The sequence below is a fragment of the Lissotriton vulgaris genome, chromosome 12, assembly GCF_964263255.1.
Source record: "Lissotriton vulgaris chromosome 12, aLisVul1.2, whole genome shotgun sequence".
NCBI classification, from domain to species: Eukaryota; Metazoa; Chordata; class Amphibia; order Caudata; family Salamandridae; genus Lissotriton; species Lissotriton vulgaris.
The window spans coordinates 281719347-281732292 of NC_141700.1; the positions used below are offsets into that span (position 1 = coordinate 281719347).

Below are 12946 nucleotides of genomic sequence, written 5' to 3' on the forward strand. Positions count from 1 at the left end.
AGGATTTTCTTTCTTGTTGCTTCCCTAAAAAGCTCATCTGTGGTTCTGATGGTAAATGATTGCTGCTTTTTAAAAGACTAAGGGCCAGATGTAGGAAGCCTAATACCGGTCGGTAAAGGCCGAAATTACCAAATTTTGGCCGTTACCGACCGATTAGGCATTTGAGATGTAGGGGCCTAATTTAAGGATTTAGTAATTTACCAAATCGGTAAGTTAAGGAAACGGTAAATTACCGAATTCTTAAATACCGATTCGGTAAATTACTGAATCCTTAATGTAGGAAGCACTCAAATGAGTGCTTTTCACTTGTAAGGATTCGTTATTTACCACCAACTAATAGTTGGTGGCAAACATCGAAAACCTTAAAAAAAGGAATTTTGTGCTTTTTTCAACTGTGCCATGTGGCAGACATACATGCCCTTAGGGCATGTATGTGTGCCACATGTGCACCCATGCACTATACAGGGGTGCAACAGGGTGTCAATGTGACACCCTGCCACCCTTGGAGGTCTACCCCCTATTACTGATTCGGTATTTACCGAATCGGTAATTCTCATTCATTCCTATGGGCCTCCAGGCCCATAGGAATGAATGGGGAATACCGATTCGGTAAACACCGAATGAGTATTTACCGAGTTTTACAGATTCTGCAAAATTTACCGAATCATTAGCTCCATATCATTTACCGATTCTAAAATACCAAATCGGTAAAATTCAATATTTTAGAATCGGTAAATGATATTTACCTACATCTGGTCCAAAGTGAAACAAATTTTCTGTGTTTCAGTAAAGCTTCTGTGCTTAGTTTCAAAGGAAGTTTTGTAAGTTTTATAAATAAATGCATTTAAAGACAGAAAAAAAGGAATAGGGTTTGCTTTTCATATGTAGAAAAAAAAATGCACGGGTTTGTGATCATTATTTTTTTTTTAATTACTACATGACAAAAATATTAAAAGTTATTGCACTAAAATCATTTTTGCATTATCATGATCTTTATAATGTCTAATAACACTACTGAGAAAATTCAATAATATTTAGCACTGTAGAAAATTACCCTGTGCAAAGTATGTATTCAGAATTCAATGTACACATTAAGATTTCTATCTCCAAATGGTTGAATATGTTGTGGCACCAAATTAAAAGGGTCAATATTAGTTTATCTAACAATGCCAATATTACTGTCTTTTAGTGACAAACTTAAAATGCAGTATGGCCTAATGGTTGTAGTGTCAAATACAAAGAGTAACTGTACAGACATGTGAATTACTTTGCACGCTTAATGCACAATAGTTATGGGCGCATTATGGCAGTCTGAAAGCTGAGATTTTGAGCAAATTCTTTAGGTACTAAAAAAGCACAGTGCACAAAAATAAACAAATAATAAGACAGCAAACATTGCATCCTACCTTTAAAACTATCAGCACGCAGGCACGGAGCAGGGATGCACTTCAGTAATGCTTCTCGAGAGTTACTTTGAATTGTAAAGGCAGCATGGGAATAGCCTTGCTCAGGCAGGGGACAACAGGTTTAAGGGTCAGAGGCCAGGTTCTGTATTTAGAACTGACCAGCACTACTGAAAGTAAAATGTCCATGCAGGGAGTTTTGGAGCATTCTTTTTTTTATCTGAGGTTAGCCACTGTGACAGTGTGTGATTTCCACTTTCAGGTTAATTTCTTTGTATTAATTACATTTCCTGATTCTAACATTGTAGGATAAAACACTACAGGTAATGTAAACTTTGCTCTAATGATGTCTGAGGCTATAATGTGCCTAGGAATATTAGGGTCAAATTAATTCTCAATTCATGTTAATAATATTTAGGATATCGTTATTAGTAATTTAACTACATTTAAGAAATGGAAGAACTTACTTAGTTGTGGTGACGCTTCGCCCTATGCTACGGGGCCGTTGCGGTGAGGGACTACATGTCACAGGAGCCAGCGGGCTGAGAGCGGAGTTGCAGCCCCTCTCTCTACGCCACCGGGGGAAGAAATACTGCTCGCGCCTCCCGCTTCGCGGGAGACGCTTCGCCCTGTGCTGCGGCCCGTTGCTGTGAGGGACCACATGCCCCAGGAGCCAGCGGGTTGAGAGCGGAGTTGCAGCCCCTCCCTCTATGCCACCGGGGGAAGAAATACTGCTCGTCATTAGTAATTTAACTACATTTAAGAAATGGAAGAACTTACTTAGTTGTGGAGAGGCTTCGCCCTGTGCTGCAGGGCCGTTGCTGTGAAGGACCATACGCCCCAGGAGCCAGCGGGCTGAGAGCGGAGTTGCAGCACCTCCCTCTACGTCACCTGGGGGATTTAATCAACTAGTCTCCCCCGCCCCGTGGGGCTCGCGTCGGGCGAAGCCCGGGCCAAGGGCGGGCCAGTCTACGCCCGTAATCGCCAGGAAGAGGCAGGGCAGGGCCCCCTCCCCCTTTCATCAGGCCGCGGGACATAAGGACCTAAGGTACTGGTTGATTCCATCAGGCTGGGACCCGGTGGCCACGTATTGGGACATTGGACAGTTAATCCCGCTTTCTGTCACTGTTGTATCTAGTCATTTAGCTTGGTAGGGGGTTGTTTTATATCTAGCTCAAGTGCACTCTAAATATGGGGAAAAGGAAGTTAATGGAGGGTGGGGGGCCAATAGTAAGTAAGAAAGGGAAAAAAGCCAAGAAAATACACCATGCAGCTAGTAATTGTGTTTTAACCAGAATAGAAACCATAATTAACGAATGCGAGGAAATTCTTGGAGTTAGTAATACCAAAAACCCAGTGGATACTATTGATCCCCTTGACGAGGTTTTATTGCGGTCCCAGAGAACAGTGATCCCCTCTATTTTTAACAAGAAAGCGCCTCATAAACACTCTTTCGGCGAAGTCCATAGCTCAATTGATGTGACATTAGAGAAATATTTGCTAGCGGATACCCATAATATGCCATCAAGCGTAACCATCATAGGGACACAACAAGATTGTATGATTGACATACAATTACCCTGTTCAAATAGGTTTTCTGCTCTAGGGCATATTATCGAGGGCACTCCAAATGACCTTCCGAGCGAGAACATCGTCACAGAGTCTGTCTCCGAGACAGCTAGCTGTGGGAGTTGTGGTACTCCAAATATGGGTCTACTACAGAGAATTGATTTTCTTGAGAGGGAACTACTATCTTTGAGAGAAGGTTGAAGTGCTAATACACAGGGTTGACCACCCCTGTAACAACTACTTTATCCCCATTATCCACCTCTAATAGCTCAGTAAACAGGGCGCCCCTAGGGAATCTTAGGGGGGCTAGGGGCAGGCTACCCACAGTGTCAGATAAAGGCGCCAGGGGCTCTCCAAGTATGGCTGTTCCATTCTGCGCCACTAGAACTTACGCAGAGACTGCCACAGATTGAGGAGCCAATGGGAAACCGGGGGGCCAACCTTCCATCAAATCATGTCACCCTTGCCCAGTTGCACCAGTTAAAGGTCAGGGTAGTCGAGAAGTAAGGAGTATTCATGGCGGCACGACCCATGCAGGGCATGTCTTCCCATCAGTATTCATGACCAAGGTCCCTAAATATAATACCATCCAAGGCCAGGAAAGCAGTGAATCTTTTCAAAATAAAGCTATTCACTGGCTACGCCATGTACGGGGCTATAGGTCGGTTATTCGGGAAGACATGGCAAAAGTGAGGAGGATCACTTTGGGTAACTCCCAGACTGACTGCATTGAGATACAGCTATTTGACGCATCAATTGCAGAGAACTTACTGGCCCTAGAGTTTCGCACCTCCCCTCCCGAGCACTCTACTATTCAGATCAGACGCTTCCCTCTCTGGACACTGGTCAGGGGGGAAGCGAGTCTGGACTGAACAAAGTCGATTGATTGGAAGAGACCCCGCCATCAAAGACCCCCACTGACGAATTGGGGGAGAAATGTGGCGCTACTCACTGCTGTCTGAGTAGTCCTGAGACAGAAGGAGCTGTGGGAGGCAGAGCCAATGATGATGGGGTGAGGTACGATGGAACAAATACAGGGGTGATCCAATTCCTCTCCTGGAACATTGCTGGACTCCAGAAGAAACTGCCTCTCCCAGAGTGGAACGAGTTCATTGGCAAATATGACATCTGCCTGTTCCAGGAGACTTGGAGTATGGTCCCCTTGTATAAATCAGGGTATACCACTTTCTTCATCCCAGCCATAAGCTCTGGAAAAGGTCGTCCCTCCGGGGGCCTCCATATATGAATTAACATCTCTTTAAACTGGTCCATTACCATGCATAGCTTACTTTCTAAGGACATTCTACATCTGACAATTAAAAGGCCTGCTAAGGGTACTAATGTAGAGCTGTTTAATGTTTATGTGAGAGGGTCTCCCGGGGCCCAAACCTCAGCAATATTAACATCTTTGGAGAACAAGCTATCCTGTATTCCCCCCCACTCTGGTATCATTGTAGCAGGGGATTTTAACTGCACATACGAACCTTTGTGTGGGAAGGACATGTTGGGCATTAGCGAGGAGGATAGTAAATGGGACATACCAACTCTGAATATAGAGTCTTTAAAGAAGTGGACACAAAGGGCTATTCAAATTAATGCCCTAATCTAAGAGCAGTCAATGGCAGGACACGCTCCAATTTAAGTGTGACCAATACGTACAGTAGGCCAAGTTGTCCACGAATAGATTATATTTTGTTGGATACACGATTATGGGGTGATCTTCAGGATATGGAAGTCAAACCAACTCTGGACAGTGATCATAATCCTCTATGCATGCAAATTAATAACAACTGGGTAACTACTTCCACCAAGCCATCTAATGTTCAGAGGATGTCAACAAAAGAGGTTATGCCCTCAACTTGTAATCAACACCTTAAATGGCATAGGATTTTAAATCAGGAAGATAGATTCAGCATAAAGGATCTGACTGACCAGAAGATTGCTGAGCTCGAACCAATTAATGGTACCAACGAGGAAACATATGACTTCCCATTCGCTAAATTTTATCAGGACACAATAGAAAGGTTGGGGATTTTTTTATCATTAAGGAGCGTAGGGACCAGAAAGGATCCCCACCCAGACCCTCTAACCTCTGGTATTCTGCCACTTGCAGGGAAAAAAGACAGGCCTTGTCGCTAGCCTTATGGGAAAAAAGATCCCCCAGCAATAAGAGTAGCAAGGAAGGAATATACTAGGGAAAAAGAGCTTGCAAAACGTAACTGTGAGGAATCCCATTGGCAGGAGCTTAAAATTAATTTGCAAATGAAGGATTCAACTGTCTTTTGGGAGTTAATTAATAAAGGCATGCGAAGGGGAACTGAACTAATTCCAAATCATATCACTGAACAGCAGTGGTATGATCACTTCCACAACCTGTATTTTGACACTGCAGGCTACCAGCCTTTACCGAGCGGGACGCTCCTATCCTTGTCTGAGAGCTCAATACCAGCAGAACCTTTTGAGATCAACGAGGTAGCCTAAGCCATTGCCAGTATTGCACCCGGTAAGGAGGCGGGTCCAGATAGCCTTCCAGGGGATCTACTTCTGCATGACCCCAAACTCTGGGCCCATTTTATCTTGTTATTAATGAACCTTATTGCGAGAGGCTATGCCGTCCCCGATTCCTGGAAGGGTGCCAAGGTGGTAACCATATATAAAAAGGGGGACCAGGAGGACCCTGCCAACTACAGGCCGATCAGTTTAATTGATGTAATACAAGACGTGGTTGGCAGGGTCCTCCTCATGAGGATTAGGTCCTGGATGGACGATGGGAACATCCTCTCACATTTGCATGCAGGTTTTAGGCAGAAGGTGGGCACGATGGACCAGGTTTTTAGATTTTTTATGTTATACTGGAAAACGGTGGTCATCGGGAAAGGCAGTCTTTACCTGGCATTCTTCGATTTGAAGACCGCCTTCGACCTGGTACCACTTTCTAAGCTTTGGCACGTGCTGTTTGACCTGGGTGTTCCTTCGCTTATTCTTGATTTCACCAAACGCCTGCATGAGGGAAACTATGCGATAATTAGGTGGGGCAACCAGGGTCAGCTAACAGGTAGGGTGGCGGTGAACAAGGGGGGTACGCCAGGGCTGTGTGTTGACTCCGACTTTGTTCTCTCTCTTTATTAATGGGGTGGTAGACCATTTGAGAGAGGAACCAGCCGACGCCCCAGCCCTGGCCGGTGAGAAATCCCCCACCCTCCTTTTCGCCGATGACACCCTCCTTTTATCGAAAAGCCCGGGTGGTCTACAAAAATTGCTGGATAGGTTTAGCTTGTTCTGTGACCTACAGGGTTTATCGATCAACACGTCCAAAACTAAGTTGATGACTCTATCCCAGTCAAAACGTTTCAGAAACAAGATTACCCTTAATGGCATTCCACTCGATATAGTTGACTCCTTTGGCTACCTGGGAATTCGGGATAACAACTCAATGAATTTGAGTTCCCATCTAGCCAAAATGTTACTCAACCATAAGCGGGTGTCAGGGGCAATTCTAAGAGACCAGCAACTTTCCGTTAGTAAACCGGTAGCCCTGGACCTTGTGGCATATGAGAGCAAAGCACTACCATCGGCCCTCTATGGGTCTGAACTTTGGGGTTTCGAGAACACCTCGGACCTAGTTAGATCTGAAAATAAGTTCTATAGAGGTTTGGTCTCTCTCCCATCTTCCACCCTTTTGATACCACTCCGCCAGGATATGGGCAAACGCTCGATCAAAGATATTGTACGGCTTCGCCCGTTACTATTCTGGGCTCGCCTAACAAGAAACCCTGAATTGTCTAACTATGTTGCTGCCCATAGTGAACTTATCAAACTAGACACAGGCAACAAGAGTAAATGGATATGCAAGCTCAGACAGCTGGTTATAGACATTGGGTTAGGGGAGACATGGGCTAGCCAGACCCCGCCACCCAAAACAAACCACTAAGAAGGTATATTGGGATTGGGTACAGGCGGGGGAGGCAAGTACATCCAACTTGGGTATCCTCACCAAACAATTTCTCCAGCATAAGCCAGTTCGGAAATTGGAACCCTTTCTTGATTTTATCCAAACCCCTAGAGATAGGACTCTCTACATGAAGCTGAGGTTCGGAACTCTCCCGCTTAATGAACTTACGGCAGGGTGGAATCAGGGTAATGTAACATCTCCTTCTTGCCCTGGTTGGGCAGCCCCTTTGGAGTCCACTTCCCACTTCCTTTTTGCTTGCCCAGCATACAGGTACGCAAGAAGGAAGTGGCTTAAACCTATTTGTAAAAAGTTGGGCACCAAGAATTACTGGATGGCGCAATGCATTTTAAGATCTGATACCACCTCCCTCACCATGATCTGTGGGCTAGCCAAATACTTGGGTTGGGCTTGGCTAACACGTAACAAACTGTTAAAGACAAAGAAGACCTAGGCGATGCATGGGGCGATTTTAGATGTACTGTACTGTTGCTCTTACTGTTTTTATGTAAAGCATTTTTATACTTTTATTGTAGTATTTTAAACCGCTTTATTTTAGAGGAGTGTATTTACTGGATGCATGGAATAATGGATATATAAATACTATCTGTAAATGTACTTCCTGCTTATATGTAATAATGGATTTTCCTTTTTTAATATGACCCACGAATGTACATGCTTTTATGAAACTTTTTTATCGAATAAAGTAAAGTAATAATACTTAGTTGTTTCAATGAACTTATGGCCTTGATTAAGCCTTCCTGGAACAAGATAGGACACCACAGATCTGGTTTAGATATTTGCTGTCTTACAACCATTGCCAGAGGGGTCAGAACCTCAGATCCAGCCTGAGGATTCAGCGTCAGTCCAGCTTGGAGCGGAGGTGCAGGAAACCAGCACAGGCGTTGCTGCCAACTATAACAGCGGTGAAGGTGGAAGACCGGAAGAAGCGTGTACCCCTGCCACTGCCATACGACTCTTGGGCGAAGGACGGGGTCACAAATCAGGATGGAGCACTGATCATTTGCTTTGTTCCAGTTTTTTTATGCCCTGCTGAGAGAGGCACAGACCGATAACAAGAGCAAAGAGGTTTTGCCTGAGGTGACCCCCTCTGAAACAAGGGTTGCTTCAGATCTGTGCATCAGGTCTCTGAGTTCCGGTCCCCAACTGAAAGTGAGCCTTCACCTTTGTTTGTTGATAAGGAGGTGCCTGGGCACACTGGGTACAATCTGCTGCCCCGACAAAAGAGCATTGCGCTAGCGAAGCAACACAGGAGTTAGGGAAGGACTTGAGTTCAGAGTACATGTGCGGTGCCTTTGGTGCCTGTTAGATTAAAGTGAAGAATTCTGGTGCACTGCCTGAGACACTGGACAGGATCGTTGAGGGTATTTGCCCTGGAGGGTGATTGCCCTATCCTGAAAGAAAAACTTTTTTTAGCTTGGGACGTGATTGTTTTTTTCTTATTAATGTCTTCAGCTAATGCTGAAAGGACCATCTGTGGAAATCACAGAAATTACCGTTAGCATAAGCTGAAGCCATTTTGTTTGTGGCATCAATTTTAGTTAGCCATGTGTTAGCCATGTGCTTCGTCCGTCTTCACTGTTGCCTGCTTTTCTATTCTGCTTGAGTCATCAACTATAGTTAACCCTTTCAGTACTGAGCAAGAGCACTGCACATGCTCAGAAAGGCCTGTAGATGCTAGAATGCATCTGGCTTAGACTATAACTGTCAGGCTGTTTTAACTGATGTAATCAGAAATGTCTCCCCTCCCACTTTGTTGACCATGCAATATTTGTATGCCCATGTTAGTCAATAACTACTCCTGTTGATGCGTGTACCTCCTCTTTGAGTCTCCATGCTTGTATGCAACAAATTAGTATATAAGGCCCATGGCCTCTGTATTCTATGGACTATCTCCTACTGTGGCCTGAGGGTACTGCATTGACGTAGTCCCACTCATGAGAGGTAAATAAATCTATTTCTTTGATATTACAGCTTCCCTGTCAATCTCTTCCTTGTTGGTTTAGGAATCAGTGGACAGATAAGGGTGGACCCCTGCACCAGTGTACCCCTAAAAAGGATCATTTCCACAGTGGAAACCTGTACCATCAGACTCTCCTGAGTGTGATTTTGTACTAGAAAGGCAGGATCGTCGGGTGCTGGATGATGATGATGGGCAACATGCCTATTAACTGATGGCCCAGAAAAGGGTGTAACCCAAGTGCACAGAAGAGTATCCATTCGTGCCCCATTTAACTAGATTTTAGAACTTCCGCTAATATGTTAGTTTCACCTCCATGGTTAGCAACTGCAAATCTAACACCTCAGCTGTCCTTTGCATCACTACAACAAAAGAAGCGCTCACCCCCGTAGCAGGACCCAGGGGAGAGACAACACCCGTATAGGGGGAAGTGTCAAGCCAGCAGCCATCCTGAAGCTCCTTATGCCAATTTTCTTCATCATAATGGGGAACATTAGCGTCCCGATCATCATAGTTGTTTCCAGGACCTGTACCAAAAAGAATATGTAAAGTCTGGGCCCTACCATGTGTTAAAGGAAAGGTATCAGAGGAGCTTCCAAGATGGTGTGCACTGGTCGGTGCAAAGGTACAACTTTGGTCGAGGTCAAGGTGAATTCAACTCAGAATCACGATAGGTTGTATTTCTTCAGCTAGCATCTCCATCAGCTTTGATGCAAGTAAAACTGATGAAGGGGTTAGTGCAAGAGCAAAAGCATTCACCGGAGTAGGATGTAGACCCAATACAGACACAAGTGGCAAAACCAGCACCAAAGGTGGACCCTTCTGCAGAAGTCCAACTGGAGGCACCTCGGATGTTTTGGGCCCAAAGGCATGCCAGATGCATCAGGTAGAGAGCAGAAAATATGCTGAATAGCCCACCAGAAAACTTTGATTTGCTGCAACGTCACCAATAGACTTGGGAACTCAGGGTGAGTCAGGACCAGACATTGAATCAGCTTCATTGGAGATCAAAAGCGAGGCACGTTGGTACCCTTGGGCCCTCCCTGGAGTTTCAGAGTGATAGGAAGGGACAATCCTGTTTGGATTTTTTGTGTTCCTTTTTCCACTTACTCAAATACTTAAACTTTGATGACCAGCTGTGGGAGCGATGTTGGGAAGACATTTGGGGTGACGTTTCTCTTACTGGTAAGTGTTCCTTGAAAATGCAGGTAAAGGGAGACGGTTTGGGTCCTCATCTGAAGATGCGCAAATACAGGACTGACCTCAGCACGCCTCAGTGGCACTTATATGCAGCTCTGCTCGTCACGTCTGGAGGGGAACAATATCAGCACAGAGATGCATAATACCACTGACTAGCACACAAGAGAACTCCTCTAAATGTTTCAATATCCAGGTCCAGATTTACTAAGCCTTTGTGTGGCACTTGCATTGTGCAATTCTTATTTGTGGTTCACAAAGCCACACAAGACCTGATTTGTGTGGCCTTGTGTTGCTTTAAGAAATATAACACAATGCAGCAGATGAATGAGAGTACTCCAAGTGACTGGTTCTAGGTAATAAACCAAGTTCCATTATGGAATGAAATGGCAGCTACATAGAAGTTAAATAGGAGAAGCAAGGAAGGCAAAGCAGAGATTGCACAGTAGTGTCTCTTGAGATATATTTGAAACTGAATGCATTTGGCCTTGAATCCTCAAGCCAGTGATACACTATTTACAAATGCTTGGAGCCAGCAAATTCTTGCTTTTTACATCCCCCACAGGGGCAGGCATCTCATGCTAACAACTCACTTTGCCCACCCAAGGTACTTGGGCAACCAATGTCTTTAATGCCTTATCTGCTAGAGATATGACCTAGCTGCAGATTACCTTAGAACTTCCAGTCGTCTGACTGGTTCTGGAAGATTTTTGATAGCAGTAAACCTGAGCACTGATATGTGGCATCAGTCGACTCCACGTGACATTGTAAGGGTCGGATACGTTTTCATTGTGACATCTGTGTCGTCTATATAGGTGCCACCCCCATCGTGCTGAGGTCAGTACTTTTCACAAATATCCATACCAGAAGCACAGAGTCATGAAGTGACTGACCATGGTGTGCTAATAAAACAACTAGGGCCCTGAAGGGGAACAGCCCTGACACTCAAAACTGATCCGCAGTTGGGGAAGGATGGGTGGGTTGGTAAGGAATCTTCGGCTAAATTATGTCTCTCCCTGATTAGGTGTTACTGAAGGTAAGTAACTTGTTAATCTGATAGAGATATCTAGCCCTAGATTCCTTTTCTTAGAATAGATACTGAAGCAATATCATCCCTGGTGGAGGGACTGCAGAAAAGTTTCAGACAGAAAGTGCTGTAGGACTGAACGACCGACGAGGCCTTCCCTACGGACTTGATTGTCCAGGCAATATGTTTGGCAAATGTGTGCAGGAATTTCCACGTAGCAGCCTGGCAGATGTCAAGGACTGAAGAGCAGTGGTGGCTGCCTTAGCCCTGGTTGAATGAGCTCTAAGGCTTTCAGGAGGCTGTTTTTTTGCCAAAGTGTAACATATTTTTTGCAGAGGATAACCCAACGTGAGATGGTTCTCTTTGGCACAACACGCCCCCTCTTTGCTCCAATGTACCCAACAAACAGTTAGTCCTCCACCTGGAACTCTTTAGTGCAATCAAGGTAGAACGATAACGCTCTTTTTGCGGTCCGGACGGTGGAGGAGCGTAAAAGGCGGGCAAGGTGACAGATTGGGCTAAGTGATAACGTGTCACCACTTTAGGCAAAAAGAAGCCCTAGTGTGGAGCACTACTTTGTCTTAAAGACGGTCTGGTAAGGACGCTGAGATGATAGAGCATGCAATTCACTCACCCTCCTGACAGAAGTTATTGCCACTAAGAAGGATGTTTTGATAGTAAGTAGCTGGAGGGGGCAATTGTGCAGTGGTTCGAAAGGCGCACACATCAAATATGTAAGAACCAAGTTATGGTCCCATGGGGCATGATAAAAGTTGAAGGGGGAAAAATAACTAAGCCCCTTCAGAAATCTTTGTACAATAGGAGATTTAAAAACTGATCTGGCAACAGTAGAAAAGCAGAAAGGGCAGAAAGGTAACCATTCAGAGTGCCCAGAAGAGAGCCCTGCTTGTCCAAGGAAAGAATGAAGGGGAGAATGTCAGAATGGGAAGTAAACAGGGGGTCAACAGATTGTTCTGTACAATATTTAAAATTTCCTTGCCATCGGCAGGCATATACCAATTTTCTGGAGGGACGCCTGGCTGCCAGACTAGCTTTAAAACTTTGGGAGGGAGGTCAAAAGCTATCAACTGTTGACACTTAATCTCCACAGAAGGAGGCAGAGGGTGGACAGGTTTGGCTGGAGAACCCTCCCTCCTGCTGCAACAGAAGTTCCTCCCGAAGAGAGCAGCCCAAACGGAGGATCAATGCTCATCTGCAAATGCTTGGGATACGAAAGTCTCCTTACCAAGTCCAGATCCACAAGAATGACTTGGGCCTGGTCACTCCTGATCTTATTGAGCACTCTGGACAGGAATTGTATGGGCAGAATGGCATACAGGAGGCCTGTGCTCCACTTGAGATGAAAAGCATCGCATACAGGAGAGCCGCTTTGAAAACTCCAACAAGCAAAACTGCTGACATTGTGCATTCTCTTTGGAGGCGAACAGATCTAACCAAGGCTATCCCCACTGTTGATAAAGACCTTGCGCCACCTCAGAATGTAGACTCCATTTGTGATCTGCTAGGCATTGAAGGCTGAGTTTGTCTGCCCTGGCGTTCAGGGAAACGGCCAGGTGTTGAACCACTAGGGATATGCCCTGTTGTTCCAGCAAGTCCAGAGACGCAGGTCCTCTTGACAGAGTTCAGACCCCGCTTCGCCCTACTTGTTGCAGTACCACATGGCGGTAGTGTTGTCTATGATCACTAAACTAGCTTTCCCTTAAGGGATGATAAGAAGGCTTTTAGTGCTAATCGGATCTCACAAAGCTCCAACAAGTTGATGTGAAGCCCGGTTTTCACCGGACACCAGGGTCCTCTGA

General features: G+C 45.2%; 1 protein-coding gene across 2 annotated transcripts in view; it reads right to left on the reverse strand.

Annotated features, from left to right (window-relative positions):
* Window positions 1-12946, reverse strand: part of LOC147673966 (NACHT, LRR and PYD domains-containing protein 3-like) — a 428609-nt gene that overhangs the window by 177866 nt on the left and 237797 nt on the right. The gene's annotated exons all lie outside the window — the stretch shown is intronic.